Source organism: Podarcis gaigeae (assembly GCF_964106915.1).
Source record: "Podarcis gaigeae genome assembly, chromosome: 15".
Taxonomy (NCBI): domain Eukaryota; kingdom Metazoa; phylum Chordata; class Lepidosauria; order Squamata; family Lacertidae; genus Podarcis; species Podarcis gaigeae.
The window spans coordinates 9837892-9855183 of NC_139692.1; the positions used below are offsets into that span (position 1 = coordinate 9837892).

General features: G+C 44.0%; 2 long non-coding RNA genes across 2 annotated transcripts in view; one reads left to right on the forward strand and one right to left on the reverse strand.

Moving 5' to 3' along the window:
* The first annotated feature begins 453 nt into the window (after window positions 1-453).
* LOC310832263 lies at window positions 454-16215 on the forward strand. The gene is made up of 4 exons (XR_014558220.1): window positions 454-1564; window positions 10388-10579; window positions 15154-15367; window positions 15567-16215. It is a non-coding gene; the product is annotated as an uncharacterized lncRNA (long non-coding RNA).
* LOC310832270 overlaps window positions 10515-17292 on the reverse strand; it is a 54916-nt gene continuing 48138 nt past the window's right edge. Inside the window, exon 3 of the long non-coding RNA XR_014558228.1 lies at window positions 10515-10585. This is a non-coding gene — a long non-coding RNA (uncharacterized lncRNA). The remainder of the gene's footprint in view (window positions 10586-17292) is intronic.

Consider the following 17292-nt stretch of genomic DNA (forward strand, 5'->3'; position numbering starts at 1 on the left):
CATCATTCATAGGCTGGAAGCAAGTTAATTCAGAGTCGGACCTCTCAAGGTCAGCCCAGGAAGATTCACTTGCTCTTCCTCGTTCTGGATCAAATGAACTCCCAGCTCTCCTTCCCCAGTCAGTGCCTTTTTATGTTTACACCTCCAGTGACAAGCAAAAAAACCCTGACAGACCAATTACAATCCACTTGGGTGTTCCTCTCCCCAACACAAAAGGATCTCTAAATGTTCTCTCAGTGAGCCCTTAAAACTCACCACTCACTGAGGAGCAGCACTGACAGGTACAGCACGAGGCCCTTATTAAGAGTGCAAGGAAGATCATTCAGGTTTGAACACACAGGCTGCCATCGGAGTCCAGCCTGAGAAAATTTGGTTGTTGTAATTCCATTCTGAGATTCCCAATTAGCAAGCAACAGCCTGTCACCAAGCTGTTAACACACAGAGTTTCGGAGGAAGAGCAGCACAGAGCAAAGCAGAAAGGGAGGGGGGGGGGACTGATACTAAGGGTAAGCAGCATGACAAGTACTTTGGTTGTTGCACTGACAGGACTGAACATATTACATGCCATTCAAGAGTGCCTGGGTTGAATAGGAGCCATGCCTGCTTTTTTCAGGTTGCTGGTGGTTGCTCTGAGGAAATTATTCCCAATTAAATGTTCCTCTGGATTTGGAGGCTCACAATGGCCTGTTCTTCTTGTTATTATTTTTCCAGAGCAACACTGATAAGTTAGAAATCTACAATTCACCTCCCATTGCTTTCTAGATTATGTACAGTCAAGACTCCTTCATTCCTTCTCGGTGTGTACATGGAGGAGGGAGGAGGACCAGGTCTCTGTAATATTCAGTGCATCACACAAGCAGGGTTTGAAAGATCTCAGCCGCTGGAGCAAAAACCTAAATGGGGAAACTGAGACCGCTGCCTGCTGTAGACAACAAGCCGTACACTGCAATGTCCAAGTGCAAACCTACTTCTCAATCAGGATTCTGAAAATCTATCTTTGATGTGGGGGGATGGTTCTTCCGTTAAAATACAGGCAGCTCCCCATTTGTGCGCATTCAAGTCATCCTGCCAACACACATGGTGCCTTGGAACAAAACCCCATGAAAATGGGGAGTTGCCTGTAATGGCAGGTGGGGAACCCCTTGCTGATCTAATTCCATTCATCTTGTATATGATGTCAGTTGTAGGGCACGTGGTCATGGCTTGGACCAAACAGCCTTGTGGATCTGCCTTGGGCCAAGTAGCCTTGCAGGTCAAATGGGGAAGCCTGGTGGGCTGGCCACTCCCCACTAAAGCAATAGATTCTGATCTCCTGCCCAGCCCTGGCATAACAGTTCAATGATGCATTGAGCAAAGTTAATCAACACCCCTAGGTCCCCAGATCCTCAACATTTGAATCTAGCTTCCCAAATTTGACTTGGTAAATACACAGGCAATTATATTGCATCAACACATTTTCTTTTTCTTCAGGAGACGTCCGGCCGGGAGGGACAAATGGGAGGGGAACTATGTGTCATAAAAGGATTGTTGACTCTTCCATCTTCTGGCCTCCCTAATCTAACAGGTAAGCTTATTACAAACCCACCCTCTCCCACATTTTTGTGTTGTTGTTATGCAATAATGGGGAGGGTTTGGTGTGTAAGTACATGAATAAAGACATGTTTACCCTTTGCACCTCGGCTTTCCCCAAGGTGATGTAGTTTATTCTAATTAATGGTTTAACATTGTTGCAGAAATGTAATAAAGGAGCACATATAACTCTTCAAAGGGAAGATCTAAAGCAAAGCTAAGTCCCCTTCATTCCAAGGGAACCATGTGATTACTGAGTGGTCTCAGGCATACTACGAATGCAGTGTGGGAACTGACCACAGGGAGGTAGAAAACTAACATATCCTAGCATTCACTAGTTATCGTAATCCAAAACGAATGAATCCCATCCCTAGCAAATAATGGCAAAAGAATTCTGTTTTGCAGATCCCGTTTTTAACTGTGGCATGTGTTGCTCATTTAGGGCCTCTGCAATTAATTAATTAATGCTGCAACCTCCCGAGAGCTGCAAGGGGGATTTGCCATCTGTTGTGTCTCTTCTCCCACCAACTCATAGAGCCACATTTCCAGGTTGGCAGAATCATTGTAATTAACGCTGTATCTGGACGTTAAGAGAGGCTGCCTTCTGGCATTTGCTATTAGCAAGAGTCAGACCCTGTGTTGCAGCAAAGCCTATCCAACAGGTTGAGATTTTTTTAAAAAAAATAGGTTTTCTCGGCCCCATCATAAAAAAATTGATGCAGGGCAAGAATACAGCCCCCAATGGTCAGGGTATCATTGTCCTATCCTGAGTAGCAGCCAAGATCCAAGTAACAGAGGAAAAGGTGCCAGTCAAGGATCTCTCAGTGTATGGAGGATCTATCAATTACGGCTATGGACAGCTTCCCACAACCCAGGGACCCCCTACCCCCCCCCCGCCCCCCGATCTGCCCCCAAATCAGTTCAGGGGTGGGGCTAATGTTTCACTAGAATTTTTTCAACCCTGAGTAAAAAATACAGTTGGAAGGGGGCTAGAGACACTGTGTCACCAAAAGAAGGAGGGTTCGAGCCTGCAGGGTGTCCCTTCACAAGCGCCTTCCCCGCTAAGAATGCATTTGCAAAGCACAGGGGCCTGCAAAATCAAATTCTATGCTCAGCAGGATTCAATCCTGCCGGGCTTTGCTTCTGTAGTTTATTCCCTGTGGTGGGGCTGCCTGCCTCACCTTCTTTCTGCCTCTGACAGTCCCAGATTGCTTTAGGAGGCCCAAACCACAGCAAAACAGGGCTGGCTCTACCTGACTCTGCCCAAGCTCAGATCCCCCCAATCTGGCGTGGTTTTATCTACTGCACATTTAACAAGCTTGTCTGTTTGTTCACTATGCATTTGGACACCTCGTAAGACGTCTTAAGCCAATTTTGCACGATGGGGACAGGTTTTCATCTATTTTAGGATGAAATTGGATGCCATTTTGAATCAAGATGGCAGACTTAACCTTTCAGACTTGATATTTCAAGATTCAGGATTCAGGTAAATCTTACCTCAACACCGGCAATGGGGCAGCAGACTTCGCTTCATCTCAGGACAGCAGGCTAGCTTCCTTAGGTGTCTCAAGGGAGATGGAGGGGGGAATTGCTGACCTACCCCTTCAGCATCTGCCTCTCATGGCAGAACCAGCCCTGTAGCCTAGGGGTCTGCAGACTTTTTCAGCTGGGGGCCAGTCCACTGTCCCTCAGACCTTGTGGGGGGGGGTGTCCTATATTTTGAAGGGAAAAAATGAACGAATAAAAGCACACATTCTACTCATGTAAAAACACCAGGCAGGCCCCACAAATAACCCAGAGATGCATTTTAAATAAAAGCACACATTCTACTCATGTAAAAACATACCGATTCCTGGACCATCTGCGGGCCGGATTTAGAAGGTGATTGGGCCGGATCCAGCCCCTGGGCCTTAGTTTGCCTACCCATGCTGTAGCCCAAGGAGGTGAGCAGGCCAGAGAAGAAAAATGGGGACTGCAGAAAGAGGAAGTGGCGAAAGAGGTGGCGAGTGGAAAATGAGAGGAGAGTTCCTAGCTCATAAAATGCATTTAGCACTTTAAAAAGCAGACGCAATCTCCCATTTGCTTTTGGACTCTGGAACTCAGCCGACTATTGGAAAAAGCACTGGGAATCGATCAAAAGTGACAAAGCCACCAACTGCAAAACAGCCAGCGGGGCTGAGGGAGGCCGGCTGATCGGCTGCGTGTCAGTCACATAGCTTCAGAGAGTCTTGTACACATCATGCTCAAAGAATGTGCAATCTTTTGATTTCCACATGACATTTCCCCTCTAGCAGTGAAAATAAGAGCACTGCATTCATGCTCATGGAGAAACTGGGAGGTTGGCTGGGGTAGCAATTCCACACACCCTTCATCTTTTGTATCTCCCAAGGCTAGGAGTGCAACCAAATGCCTACATTCTCTTTGGCCGGCACAGTGCCTGACATATGTGACATTTCCTTTTAAAAGCATGAAAACATGCAGAGGACGGGAACAAAGATCCCACTCATCAGCAGCCCTAATGAGTGAGAACTCATCCTTCTCCGAGGAATTCTTGGAAATATGAATTTGCTAAGATCTTTTTTTTAAAAAAAAAAGCAAAATAAAATCACTCAAATGGATAAAGATAGGCCCATCTAGCTGAGGAGCCCTCCTGTGAAAATACGCAGTTGTTTCAAAGAGATGTGCACAACATCAGCTAGTCTAAGATGCCCAAAGCCAATCACCATTTCACATCGCCATTTGGGTTGCATTTGTTTTGATCCAATCAGGCATGGAGTGTCAATGTTCAGCCTGCCATGTCCAAATGTGAGAGAAGTAGCCTTTGAGACGCAAACAGATCCTTTCCATTCTTATCCAAAACACACAGGAGAGTGGGCTGACACCAGGATTTTCCACATGTCACTCTCAGTAACCAATATATATCTAAATCAGAAAGCAAGGCTCTGTGTCTTCTTCCCCAAGCCGACTTGCAAGTAGGGAATTTCAGTTTCTCTCTGTTTCCCATTTTTCCTGTCTTAAGTTCCATTCTATACATTTCCACATCACTTAGTGGGTTGATTTTTAAAGTCCACATGAAAATTATTTAGCACACGTTTTTTGCAGAGCAATACAGTGGTACCTCGGGTTACATACGCTTCAGGTTGCATATGCTTCAGGTTACAGACTCCACTAACCCAGAAATAGTACTTTGGGTTAAGAACTTTGCTTCAGGATGAGAACAGAAATTGCGCAGTGGCAGCAGGAGGCCCCATTAGCTAAAGTGGTGCTTCAGGTTAAGAACAGTTTCAGGTTAAGAACGGACCTCCGGAATGAATTAAGTACTTAACCCGAGGTACCACTGTATTCTCTGATGTGAGGCAGATTCACCAGTATATGCATTTTATGTCCATCCCACCATTAAAAACAAAAACACAGATGGATTTGTCTGGAGAACTGCATGGCAAAATCCGGAGATGCGCAAATTTCAAAGGATGGCTGAGCTTCAGTTCATGTACTGTTTCAGAAAGTGAAAACTGGGCAGGTTCACCTTTGAATGCAAATTTAACTGATTCCCATCATCCCTACCCACAAGTAATGAGTTTCCAGCACTCTTTGTGCCACAGCAACTGGAGAGCAGCAGGCTGGCAAAGGATGCCCATAAAATCTTCCGAAAATACAGAAATAGGGACTATCCCTAGAAAACAGAGCAATTGGTGTATAAAGGTCATCATGGGATCTGGTCATCTTTGGTTCCCTCCTTGTCAATAACATGAGCTCCTGCATTGGTGGGGGTCCTTGTTTAGCTGTGGATCAGGCAGATATATGTTGGAACAGAAACATACACAATGGGTTTCTAAAATGTTCCACACATAAAGGCATTTGATTTATAGAGCGTGCTTAACCATTACTGAATGCGACAGTAAATTACATTTGAGCCATTCTTGGAACCAGGCTTGAAATATCAGTCCGCAGTTAGTGAAAGGTTGTCTTGCCCTGCTCTGACGCTACCTTATCCCCAAGTTTGTTAAATATTTGTTTAATATCATATTGTTACACTTTGTAGCCAAGACCATTATACATCAAACAGACCTGCTTGTCAAGAAAAAAGAAAACAAGTGAAGTAGAAAGGGGGAAGAAAAAAGAAAAATGACGTGAAGGAGGAAAGGGGCAACATAAGGGGGAACATTCTAAAGTACATTGAATAGACTAAAAGGAAAAATATTCAATATTCAAAAAAAAAAAAAATTCAAAAAAAATATTTTCAACATTATCTCCAGTTTTAAGAAACTGTTTCATAGACAAGCAATTATACTGTAGTAGCTGATTTGAGCAGGATCAAATCATTTCATATGAACAGGCAGCAATAATACTCAATCATAGATGCTCACTATTATTTCATTTTTTTTTCCAACTGAGACAAATAGTAGAACTCAAAGCTAACTGTGGGTTACCATGTGAAAAAACCTCATATGAACATCTTCTTGAGCAAAATGGTTAAATTAATAACAAAGATCTATTTAATACTCTCAATATGTGCAAAAGAATTGGGACTAAACAAATAGTGGGTTAATAATCTTTGAATCAGAATGGATGTGGGCATTCAAAAATATCCCCGGAACATTTACTAGTGTGAACCTGAAAGAGAATTATCTTAAGACAATTTTCTAATCCTACTTAACTCCACCCAGAATGGTTTTTATTTCTATTTTGCCAAAACATGGCCTGCATTGCTGGAGGTGTAATGGAATTAACGTGGATTTAATACATATTTTTGGAGCCATGTTGGTTGCTTTTATTTGTGCTCATTTCTGGAGCCTCTAAGAACAAGAGTTAGCACTACTTGGAAATAAGGGTCAATATTAAAGAACCAGTGTGATGGAGTGGTTAGTGTTGGACTATAATCTAGGAAAATAAGTCCCCACAGGCATTAAGTTCACAGGGGGACCTTGGGGCTAACCTACCTCACAGGCAGGCTATTCCCACATTGCAGCTGGCTGGACCAGGTGACTCTTGGAGTCATTTTCATCTCTGCAATTTATGATTCTAAGTATAAAATCGGGACGGGGGGGGGGGAACAATGTACACCACCCGGAGTTCCCTGGATATAAATGTAATAATGAGTTTAGTTTTAGTTAGGAGTTTAGTTTTTGGTAATTACTAGATAGATCAGGGATGGGGAGCTGAAAGAGCAGATTCTTATTTCCCCTACTCCACCTGATGTCACAATGATGTCAGGTGACACAACATTCTAAAGCAGAAAGACCAGCTGTTTGGGGCGACTTTAGAACACTTATATTTTTACCTGGTCACACCTGGTGCCATTACTGTCAGTTTGCATTTCTTAGTACAGAAAGTATTGATCTGATGTGTAGAGATCTTTCCTGTTCTGCTTAGTTCAAGAGGGTTCTGGAAGGTTTCTTCTCTGTGTGGAAGAAGGTTCTTGTTTGGGTTATTCCTTCTGAGAAGCTGAGTAAAGCTGGTTTAAATTGGTTCTGTTATCCTTCTGTCAAGGTCTGACTATAATAGGCCAGAAGGAGCCTGGGTTGCACTTATGTGTTTTTTTCAATCTCTTTGTTCGGGTGTAGTGTTCTGTTCTGTATATAGTGTTAAGTTTAGTCTTATTATAAGTTTTTGTTAAGTTTAAGTTACGTCTGCTGCAACTGGATTTCTGATGAACTGTGCCAATACTGAATGTATTAGATTTGTGACCATTATGTTCATTTCCCTTCAGTAGCAGTGAAGCTCTGCTGGATGGAAGGGGGGGAAAGTAATAATGAAAATAAAAGTTGGTGATCATGGCTGCTTATTGGCACTAGTAGATGGCAACTTCATATCAGAGTTTCTTCAAACGTCCTTGCGAGATGCCATCTGTTTTTGGCGACATGTTGCTGCTTAAACTATCAATTTACCCTGGAACCTCTCCTATGGTTTTGTAAATATGGAGATCTATCACAAATTGATTATATACAGGTGCAGGAAGCTTGTTGCTAACACCCTCTTCAGTGAAAACAGATACAACAAATCCGTTGTTTGACTCAATCACTTGTGACATTTTAATGAATGTCTTTCACTGCGGTGGCTTTTATGTCTCTTTGTGTGTTTTCCAAAATTCTTGCAGTTCCTTCACAAATTCCATTCTCTTCTTACGTTTAAGCTGCCATTATTTATGCTTTTTTTTGGTTTTTCCACATTTGGATTTGCAATCCACTTTGTAAATTATGTCCTTTCCCCCCTTCTTTTAATAGCTTCCGTAATGCTGCAATTTAGCTGGGTGGGTTTGCTTTTTAGATCTCTTTCTGCCTTTCTCAAAAATTTGTAGCGTCCATATATTTTTCTTTACTTTGTGGCATACATATATTTTTTTGTCAAATAGTGCTGTTAGAGCATTATCTAAGTCTCTGCCTGGTGTGCTTGTTTTAAAGAGTATCCATTAATTTCTTTAAAGCACTTTTTTATTTTATTACCTGACCATTCATTCAGGCAATCAATCATTGTAACTAGTGCCTCTTAATCTTGATGTAGGCGTCCTTGCTGAACTTAGTTCATTTCACTCCAGTGAACTGGATGCTTTGGCAGCTATAGAAATATGTGGGAACTGCAACAGAAAGTTGTAGCTAGAGATGGAGGGGAGGGATTCCATTTATTTCACATTAAAGGCGAACCTACCAAATTTGCACTTTCTGAAACTGTGTGTAAACTAAAACACAGACATCCTTTGACATTCACACTTCTCTGTATTTCGCAGTGCAGTTGTCCAGCCATGTAATGAGCACTCACACTTTACATTGTGGGTGCCCTTTGCAGGATAGCGCGTGGTGCTACAGTTCCCAGGGAGCTTACTGGCAAACAGGGGCTGGCTTGCCTCTCAGTGTGGATTTTTGGAGGTTCACGCCCAGCCTCAGTAATCAAGTTTCTTGCTCGGAGATGGGGCCAGCCCCATTTATAAATAAGGGGTGGAGCCGACAATAGCCAGGCAGTCGGCTCTGGAGATTCACCCTCCCTACCCTCCCTTTCAGAGGACGAGATGATTGGATAGTGTTCTCGAACCTACCAGCATGAGTTTGACCAAACTGCGGGAGGCAGTGGAAGACAGGAGTGCCTGGCGCGCTCTGGTCCATGGGGTCACGAAGAGTCGGACACGACTAAACAACAACACCCTCCCTTTGTTTAATGTTTTCTTGTATGCAGGTTAACTTTTTCTTCCTGTTTAGCGGGCGATGCTACGGTCTTTGACTGGTTGCTGTTGAAGGACCGGGAAGAAATTTTCCTGCATTGGCAGGTTTTGTCTTCCCTGTAGCAATTCATCACAACTTTGACGGTTATGGCCTTGGGTGGAATCCTTTAGTCTTTTCTTCGCTGTTGGGGGGGGGAGGCGTGAAGTGGTGACTCATCCCCCCACGACGGCAATTCCAGGGTCCCCCTCTTAAAGGGGTTTTATATATATGGGTGTCACTGGCCATACACTGAAAGGTCATCAGTGAACTACCCTGCGTGCAGGGATATGGGCTGGGCTACCTGCTACACTTATGTCTCGCAGAGCTCTTCTGTTTATTCCTGTCCAGGAAGTACAGGAAGTGTTTGCTACTACACTGCTGGAGTTTGAAGAGAGCAGTCATGTTTTTTGTAACGCTGCAAATAAGAAATAAAAGCATGTAAATACGTTTCTGTCTATCTCTTTCCCCTGCCAGGGGGGGGCAGGAAAGAGGGGGGGTGTTCTTCTCACGTTTGAGAAGAATCGCCGATCGAGACCTTGCCTGCGCTTGCTGGGAAATGCAGCCAGGGAGGTCAACAGGGAATCAAGCCGGGTGCCTGGGATTGTTGCCAGTTTCTCCTGATATGGGCTTGAATTCCCGACAGTTCCCCCCTGATGGGTGGCTGAGAGGGATACACACCCAAGGCCTAAGCCAAGGTCTTCCTACATTCAGAAGTTTAATAAAGTTGTGGCCTAATTTTAATTCCATATAATGTTGTCAAAGTCTTTATTCATTCCTTATGATCCCTGGGGGCTGGGGCTGTCGCCGTCGGGTCACACAATGTATACATAAATGTATATGCTAGGGTAAAGTGTGCATAAAATGCATATATTCGTGAAAATAACTGCAGTTTTCTCCGTGACTTGTTAGTATTCTGATCAAAAAAATTTTTGTCCCCATGAATCAAAAGCAAAGCCAGCAAGTGAAGCTCTACACACTTTTTCAGTGAATGAAGGAGGTTATTGGAACACCCCTTCTGTGTGGCTTTCTACATTTTATTTCCCCCTAATATGCTGCCATATTTCATAAGTATGGGTAACGATTATGTAAGCAACACCTCTGGGCTGCTTGGATAACCTGCAAGCCATTCATAAAGTTTGTTTCTCCAAGCAAGTGTTACAGAAAACAACACCCAGGCTCTTTTCTCATTTTAATATATATCCTAGGCCAACTTCCTTCCTCTGTGTAAAAATGCCTGCTATCCCGCTGGTGGTAATAGATGTCTCATTTTCCCCCTCCAACTTTCTGATTTCAAACTGTGAAAGATCTCGGCATACTGATCCTGGTGGTCTTAACAAGTCTGATAAAAAAATAATAATACTGAACCTGAAAATATTCAAACAGTGATTCCATCTCTTCTCCAAAATTAAATTTAAGATTTACTTAAATTCATTTACTACCCAGTCCTAGGGAGGTTTATTTTGAAGAGTTCTCAATGGGTTGTGGAAATGTGGAGGAGAAATTTGTGTGGCTTATATCTGAATGCAAACTGACCCAATTTACACTTCCCAAACCAATACACACACTCTGAAACATGACTATCCTTTAAAATCTACCCCTCCATTTTTTTTACAATTCACTTACAGTGGCACCTTGGTTCTCGAACCTAATCCATTACGTTCAACTCCCGAAACCATTCGAAAACCAAGGCACAGCTTCCGATTGGCTGCAGGAGCTTCCTGAACTCAAGCAGAAGCTGCGTCAGACATTCACTTACTTCTGGGTATGTGGCGTTCAGGAGCCGATTTGTTCGACAACTAAGCTGTTCGAAAACCCAGGTACATCTGTATAAAAAACTATGTTGGCCTGCAGCAACCCTGAAGACTTGTAGAGACATCGGTAAATGCTCACAAAAATGTGTATATTACTGCAAATAACCTATAAAAGTGCATTACGTTGGGCAAAATTATATACAAAATTTAGGTATTAGGAAAGCTGTGCATTAAAATAGAATTTTTTTTGCCAACTTTTAAATAGAGCTTGCAAACTGGTGTGGAAATGTAGCAAACTGTACATAAGGCTGGAAAAATGAAACTGGAAATGGGAGATTCATCCATCTCTAATTATGGGACTGTAACAGAGCAAAACCCGTATCTTTTCCTCCCTTGGGATGAAAAATCCATTTTTTTGCCATGGAGTCATTTCCTCAGTGATATCTTAAGTGAGCCAATTAATTATCCTTTTGTCCCCATCCTCCTCTCTGCTGAGTTCTACAATAACAACACTGAGGCTAAGGGAAAGGAAGTTGGCAGGTATTGCTGCAACACGCTGGACTTGGTTGTAAGAATGAAGTCTGGGTGAGGGCAGATCAAGACAGGTAGGGTGATGTTGCAGTTGCCCTAAGAGATCAACCCTCCGCAACTTCCCTCTCATTTGTTGGTTTCTGCTACTTTCCCTCCTGGGAATCAACATAAAAATGGATAATTTCAAAGATGCATTCATCACTGTCGCTTGGGAAAACTTGTGCAAAGGCCACAAGATGGACCTCAGGCCCTTCACCTGTAGAAATGCACTTCACTTTCACATCTTTATGATTTAATTCAAGTAGATATGAATTAGGCAAACAATGTTTCTTCATTTTTTGTAACCCGTCTTTTTCTTAGATCAGATCTTTGGAGTGATATAACTTTTGCTCTGAAGTTTCCTCACTCACCCTTCTAACCAGCTGAGGTCCATCTATAGATTTCTAAGGCAAGGTTCACAATAAAGACAGGGTGAAGTCCAGTTGATGGTGACTTGTGGACTTAAAGTAGGCATAAGGAACTTCAGACCCAGGAGGCAACCCTCCAGGAATCTCTCTGTGACCCTCGCGGCTCTTCCCAGCTCCTTCCCCCAAACCACACTCATCACTGGCTCTGCTTTGCACCATCCTTGAGTGTTTTTGCCTGGCTAGAATGTGTCCTTTAATACTAATCATGCTTTGTGCGTGCCTGGGTGGATAATAGAGAGCAGGGTGCAAGAGTGAAGAAACTGGCCCACTGCACAAAAGATAAAATTTGTATTCATCCATCTGCTGGTTCCACCCACAACTAGCATGTGGTACCTGGAAGATGGTCCAAAAAGGAATGTGGCCATTGAGCTGAAAACACCTCTCCATCCCCGACTTAAGGAGAGAACGTTCCTGCTCACAAGGAATCTCACAGGACGACAACTTCAAAGTCAGGGAAACACTGGTGGTGGTAGAAGCTTCCCCAATAACAATTTCAGTTTTCATGTTTCTTAATCTAAAGAACACCAAACGTCTTGGCTCATAGAACAGTAAGAATACAGCAGCTGGAGTAGCCTCCAGCAACACATAAGGTATGGAGGGGGGTTGGAGGGAAGGGTGTCTTGGGCAGTGATCCTTCATATGAAAAATAGGGGTGTCACAAGTTTGACCTCATTTCCATCTGTGCAAGGTGTGAGGGTATGGGCTCTACCCCTTCATTCCTCTGCATGTGTAGACCAGGCCTTATTAAATCTGATCTTCTGGCTGCAATTACCTAGTTGTCTCAGCTGTTGTTACTTATTCAACTGCTTCTTATGCTTCGCTGAAGATTGCTAAGCAGTTCTTAATGTCCTTAAGTCCCTTTCCTTTGTGGTTTTTATGCTGCTGACAAACTCACTACCAAACCCCACCTATTACGTTAGACACTGCAGAAGTTTGTTTGTAATATATTTATAGTATATGCATTTTAGTACATATTAGTTGGAAGGAGAACTCCGTTACAAAATTCAGAAACAGGCAGATTTGGAAGGATATTTTGTTTCAGACAGTGGAAATTAGGCAAATTTGCCTTTAAATGTGGGCTTTTCTTTTTAAAAAAAATCTTGCCCTTCCCTAGTAGAGATGGACTAATCTGTTATTTTTGGGTTCCCTCGGTTTCTTACTTTTCTAATCTTAAATTCAGTTATTCACGCCAAATTATTATTTTTAAATTTGTCTGCATTTTAGGACACATTTCTCTTAATATACACATTATTATAAGCAAATTTCCCTAATATAATGCGTTTTTGTATGTTATCATCACTTAAAATGTATGTATTTACATGCACACTTTCCCCTAATATACACATTTTTGTACACATTATAAAATGTCAGCGTTGGGCTGTTTAGCTGGTGTTTGCAGCACCACATTCTTGCCTTGACCCAGGGGAGGAAGAGGTGAGAAAGGCTTTGCCTAGTCATCATGATTTCACAAAGCAAGAACAACAACAAGGGCTACAATTCAGGATGATGGGGCACATGCTGCAATAAAAGAGACCTCACCTCTGGAAGATCAGCATCTTCTCTGGGTCACAGAAGCATGGAAAAGACCTATTCATTCTTACAAATCAAAACACTCCCCCCTCCTCCTCTCAAGAGCCTCGGTTGAATCCTCTCTCTCCACCCTTGCCATCTTTCCCATAAGAGGCTTTCAGGGGAATTTCTGTCTATGTTTGGGTTATTGAGATTTGTTTATTTTTAAAAAAACCAAATTGGCAAGGACTGCAAATCTAAAAACCCAGACACACGATGTTAACAACAGAACAAACAAAAGTTTTCGATTAACCATTTCAAATCTTTGGATCAACTAAACTGGTTCCCCTCGATTTATTGAGCAACATGCCTTTTAAAATAACAAGAACCCTTTAACTCATTTGAAATCTATGTTCTTAGAAAAAAGCTGTACATTGTAGGGCCCATCGAGGAAGAAGCCTCCCCGTTGCTCTCACTCAAGAAGGAATGTCTCTCCTAAATATTGATCCCTGCTGTGACACAGACATATGTCATCTAACAACAAAACTTGGCTGTAGTGTGGGGAAGTCTTCAAAGTTCTTGTTTTATTCTTTATAATTTATTGTCATAAAGACTGAGCCAGGCTAGCTCTAGTCTCTCCCTGACCCACTACCAAACAGAGTCCTCAGAGGACAAACTGCACAACCCACAGACTAAGGACCTTGAGAGGCCCTCAGGGGAAAGAAGAAATCCTAGCCCTATGAGAGACAAAGGCTGATGCCCTCAAGGATGCCGGCATCAAAAAGTCCGGCTCTGGCTCAACATAGTACCTGTTTGCAGACCCCGAATATTCATGCACTTTGGGACTAAAGGGCTCCTCAAGCAGCAGTCTCCTTGAGATCAAGGAATCCGTGAAACACCATCATCACCAGCAACTCTGGTTAGGATGTGCCCTGGGAGGCCAGAGTGCATCAACTCTTCTTTTTGAGCCTCCCAGTTGGTGGGGACACATATTTCTGGCTCCTTGATGCTGAACCTTGGCTCCCATGGCTGCTTTGTGATCCCCTTGACTTTCTGCCTGAACTTGCATTTGGATCATATTTTGGACCAATTCCCTGTTTGTAGCCCTCGTTTGTCTTGGGCTGTGACACTTCATCACCCCTGCTTTCCTTCTTGAGTTGGAGACTTGTACCAAGTGGTGTCTGGTGCCCATTAGGATTAGTAGGGTGGAAGGCTAGGAGGCTACTGGTAGGTATACTCAGAGTACATGGCAGGCAGAGCTAATGACAGGCAGAGTCAACTAATTCTGGCTTTCTTCTTCTTCTTCTTCTTCTTCTTCTTCTTCTTCTCCTCCTCCTCCTCCTCCCCCTCCTGCCCACTGAGTTCTGCAAGGGTGCAAAACTGGGACTTAGGAGGAAGAAGCAAACAGCAAGAGTTGCTTGTAAGTAAAAAGGAAAACAGGTGGCATGTTTCTGAGGTCAGAATTAGGCTGGTGTAGCACTGTCCCATTTGCCTTCGCTGCTTATAAAGGTAAAGGGACCCCTGACCATTAGGTCCAGTCATGGACGACTCTGGGGTTGCAGCACTCATCTCGCTTTCTTGGCCAAGGGAGCCAGCGTACAGCTTCCAGGTCATGTGGCCAGCATGACTAAGCCACTTCTGGCAAACCAGAGCAGCGCAAATCCAAACTCTTCTTCTTCTTTTTCTTCATGGGTAACATCTGTATGTGGATTCACGTATAAGCATTGGGAGTGCACAGAGTAAATGGTCATGTGTGCACAGCCTACATGCCAAGAACACATGCTTTCCATGCAGAAGACCTCAGTTTCAATTCTTGGTATGGTATCACTGGGTAGACCATGAGGGGAAAGACTTGCGCTGCAAACCCTGGAAAGCCACTGCCAGTCAGAGAAGACACTACTAGGCTAGATGGACAAACATAGTAACTTTGTTTAAGGCAGCTTCCTATGTCAACCACATAGGAAAAGATTATTATCTTAAAGGCAGCTGCTTAGCAACTCAGAATAATCCATTTCTTCTGTAAAGGGTTCTGTTTTGCCATTTGAAAGATCTTTGACTAGCAGCAACGGATGACGGTACTTCAAACGTTTTGGTGTTGCTCTTTCAGATAAACATTTAAAATCTTTTTCACAGGATCTCCAGACATCTTTGATACGGAATTAAGGCTGGCTATCTTTTGGAAGATCTTTTGCTGTTGGGTCTGCTAATGAATCATGAACCAAACTGGCAGACGTCTAGAGCTTCCACTTCTGGTGTGACATTCATCAAAGAGTAATTGGGAACTCAGAGAAGCCGTTAGATATTAAGAAACGACCTCAGGGGAAATGTCAAGGGTGTGTCTATATAGGTGTGTAGATGTTTGCAATACTTATAACTTTCTAGTGTTCTATCAAACCCAAAGCTGCTAATATTTGTCAGAATATTGTACGTCCCATTGAGAGAAGTGGGACTTACTACCAAATAAATATTAAATTTATTTCCCTTCCTCCGCTATATGCACAAATAAGATTTTTCAATGTGGTTCACATTGGTTTGTTTTCACATAGACTGGACCATGATGAAGATGATGACGTCATGGCCATGACAGGCGAGGAATGTCCAGAATGAGGAATTAACTCTCTATTGATCTCAACTAGGGCCAGGGCCTTTTCAGTACTGGCCCCAACTTGGTGGAATGCTCTGTCACAAGAGACTAGGGCCCTGCGGGACTTGACATCTTTCCGCAGGGCCTGCAAGACAGAGCTGTTCCGCCTGGCCTTCGGTTTGGACTCAGTCTGACCCTTATGTTTCCCTCCCCTTATGGTTTTGATCTATGGGCTACTTTTAAAATGAGGCTGCATTTTAAATTACATTTTAACCTGTATTTTAAATTGGGTTTGTTTTTTTCTTCCTCTTTTCCCCCAATTATGTTTTTACTGTGATTTTATTGGTGTTAGCTGCCCTGAGCCCAGCTCTGGCTGGGGAGGGCGGGGTATAAATAAAATTTATTGTTGTTGTTGTTGTCGTCAAAAGTACACTTTCAAGTTAGGAAAGTCATGTCTCTCAGTCCTACGTCAAAAAATCGTAGAGTTAGATGGGACTACAAGGATCATCTAGTCCAACCTCCTGCAATGCAGGAATCTCTTGCCCAGCATGAGACTTGAACCCACAACCCATGAGATTAAGAATCTCATGATCTACCAACTGTGCTACTCTTAGGTGAGCATCCAGTGAGCCAGTTGCAGCAACAGACAGGCCCCACCCCCAACCAGGGGCGGAGAAGGGGGCGGGGGGGCGGTCCGGCCCAGGTGTCATCACTGAGGGGGGTGACATTCGGTGCGCCACCTGCCTGCAACTCCCAAGCCTACCCCGAGCCCTTGGGGGAAGGAGAAGAGCTACACCTCCTTGCCGGAGGCTTTCCCCCCCTTCCCCCTTCATTTTCACAGCTCAGGGGAAGCTTGGGAGATGCGGGCAGGTGGCGCCATTATCACCCCCCACTCCTGGGCTGCTTCCTGGGGGGGACCTCCCCCGAGCTGTCAAAAGAAAGATGGAAGGGAGGAAGGTTGTTGGCAAAGGGGTGCGGCTCCCTCCCCACCGCCCTCTGGGACACTCACCCTGCCCCCATGGCCCCCGCCACTCCAAGTGCCAGATCAGCTAGTTCCGCCTCTGCCCCCAATCTCGGCTTATGTATCTTCCCCACCGGAGCTGCGAGCAAGCAGGTTCACACACTGCCTGTCTGTAACTTTCTGCTTTTCCCATTTCCATCCTTTTATGGTCTTAGGAGTCAGTGGAGCTAGGAGAGATGGGGGCAGGAGGAGGAGTGTGGAAACTCTTGACTCTACACCAGACTGTCCTATCTCTCATTCCTCCTCCACCAATTCTGCAGCTTTACCTGCCTCTGACCCTGGTCTCCTGGCTGTTACAGCACAATTCAAAGTGTTGGTGCTGACCTTTAAAGCCCTAAACAGTCTTGGTCCTGTATACCTGAAGGAGCATCTCCACCCCCATCGTTCAGCCCGGATACTGAGGTCCAGCGCCGAGGGCCTTCTGGCGGTTCCCTCACTGCGAGAAGCAAAGCTCCAGGGAACCATGCAGAGGGCCTTCTCGGGAGTGGCGCCCGCCCTGTGGAACGCCCTCCCGCTGGATGTCAAAGAGAAATACAACTACCTGACATTTAGAAGACATCTGAAGGCAACCCTGTTCAGGGAAGTTTTTAATGTGTGACATTTTAATGTATTTTTAATCTTTGTTGGAAGCCACCCAGAGTGGCTGGGGAAACCCAGCCAGATGGGC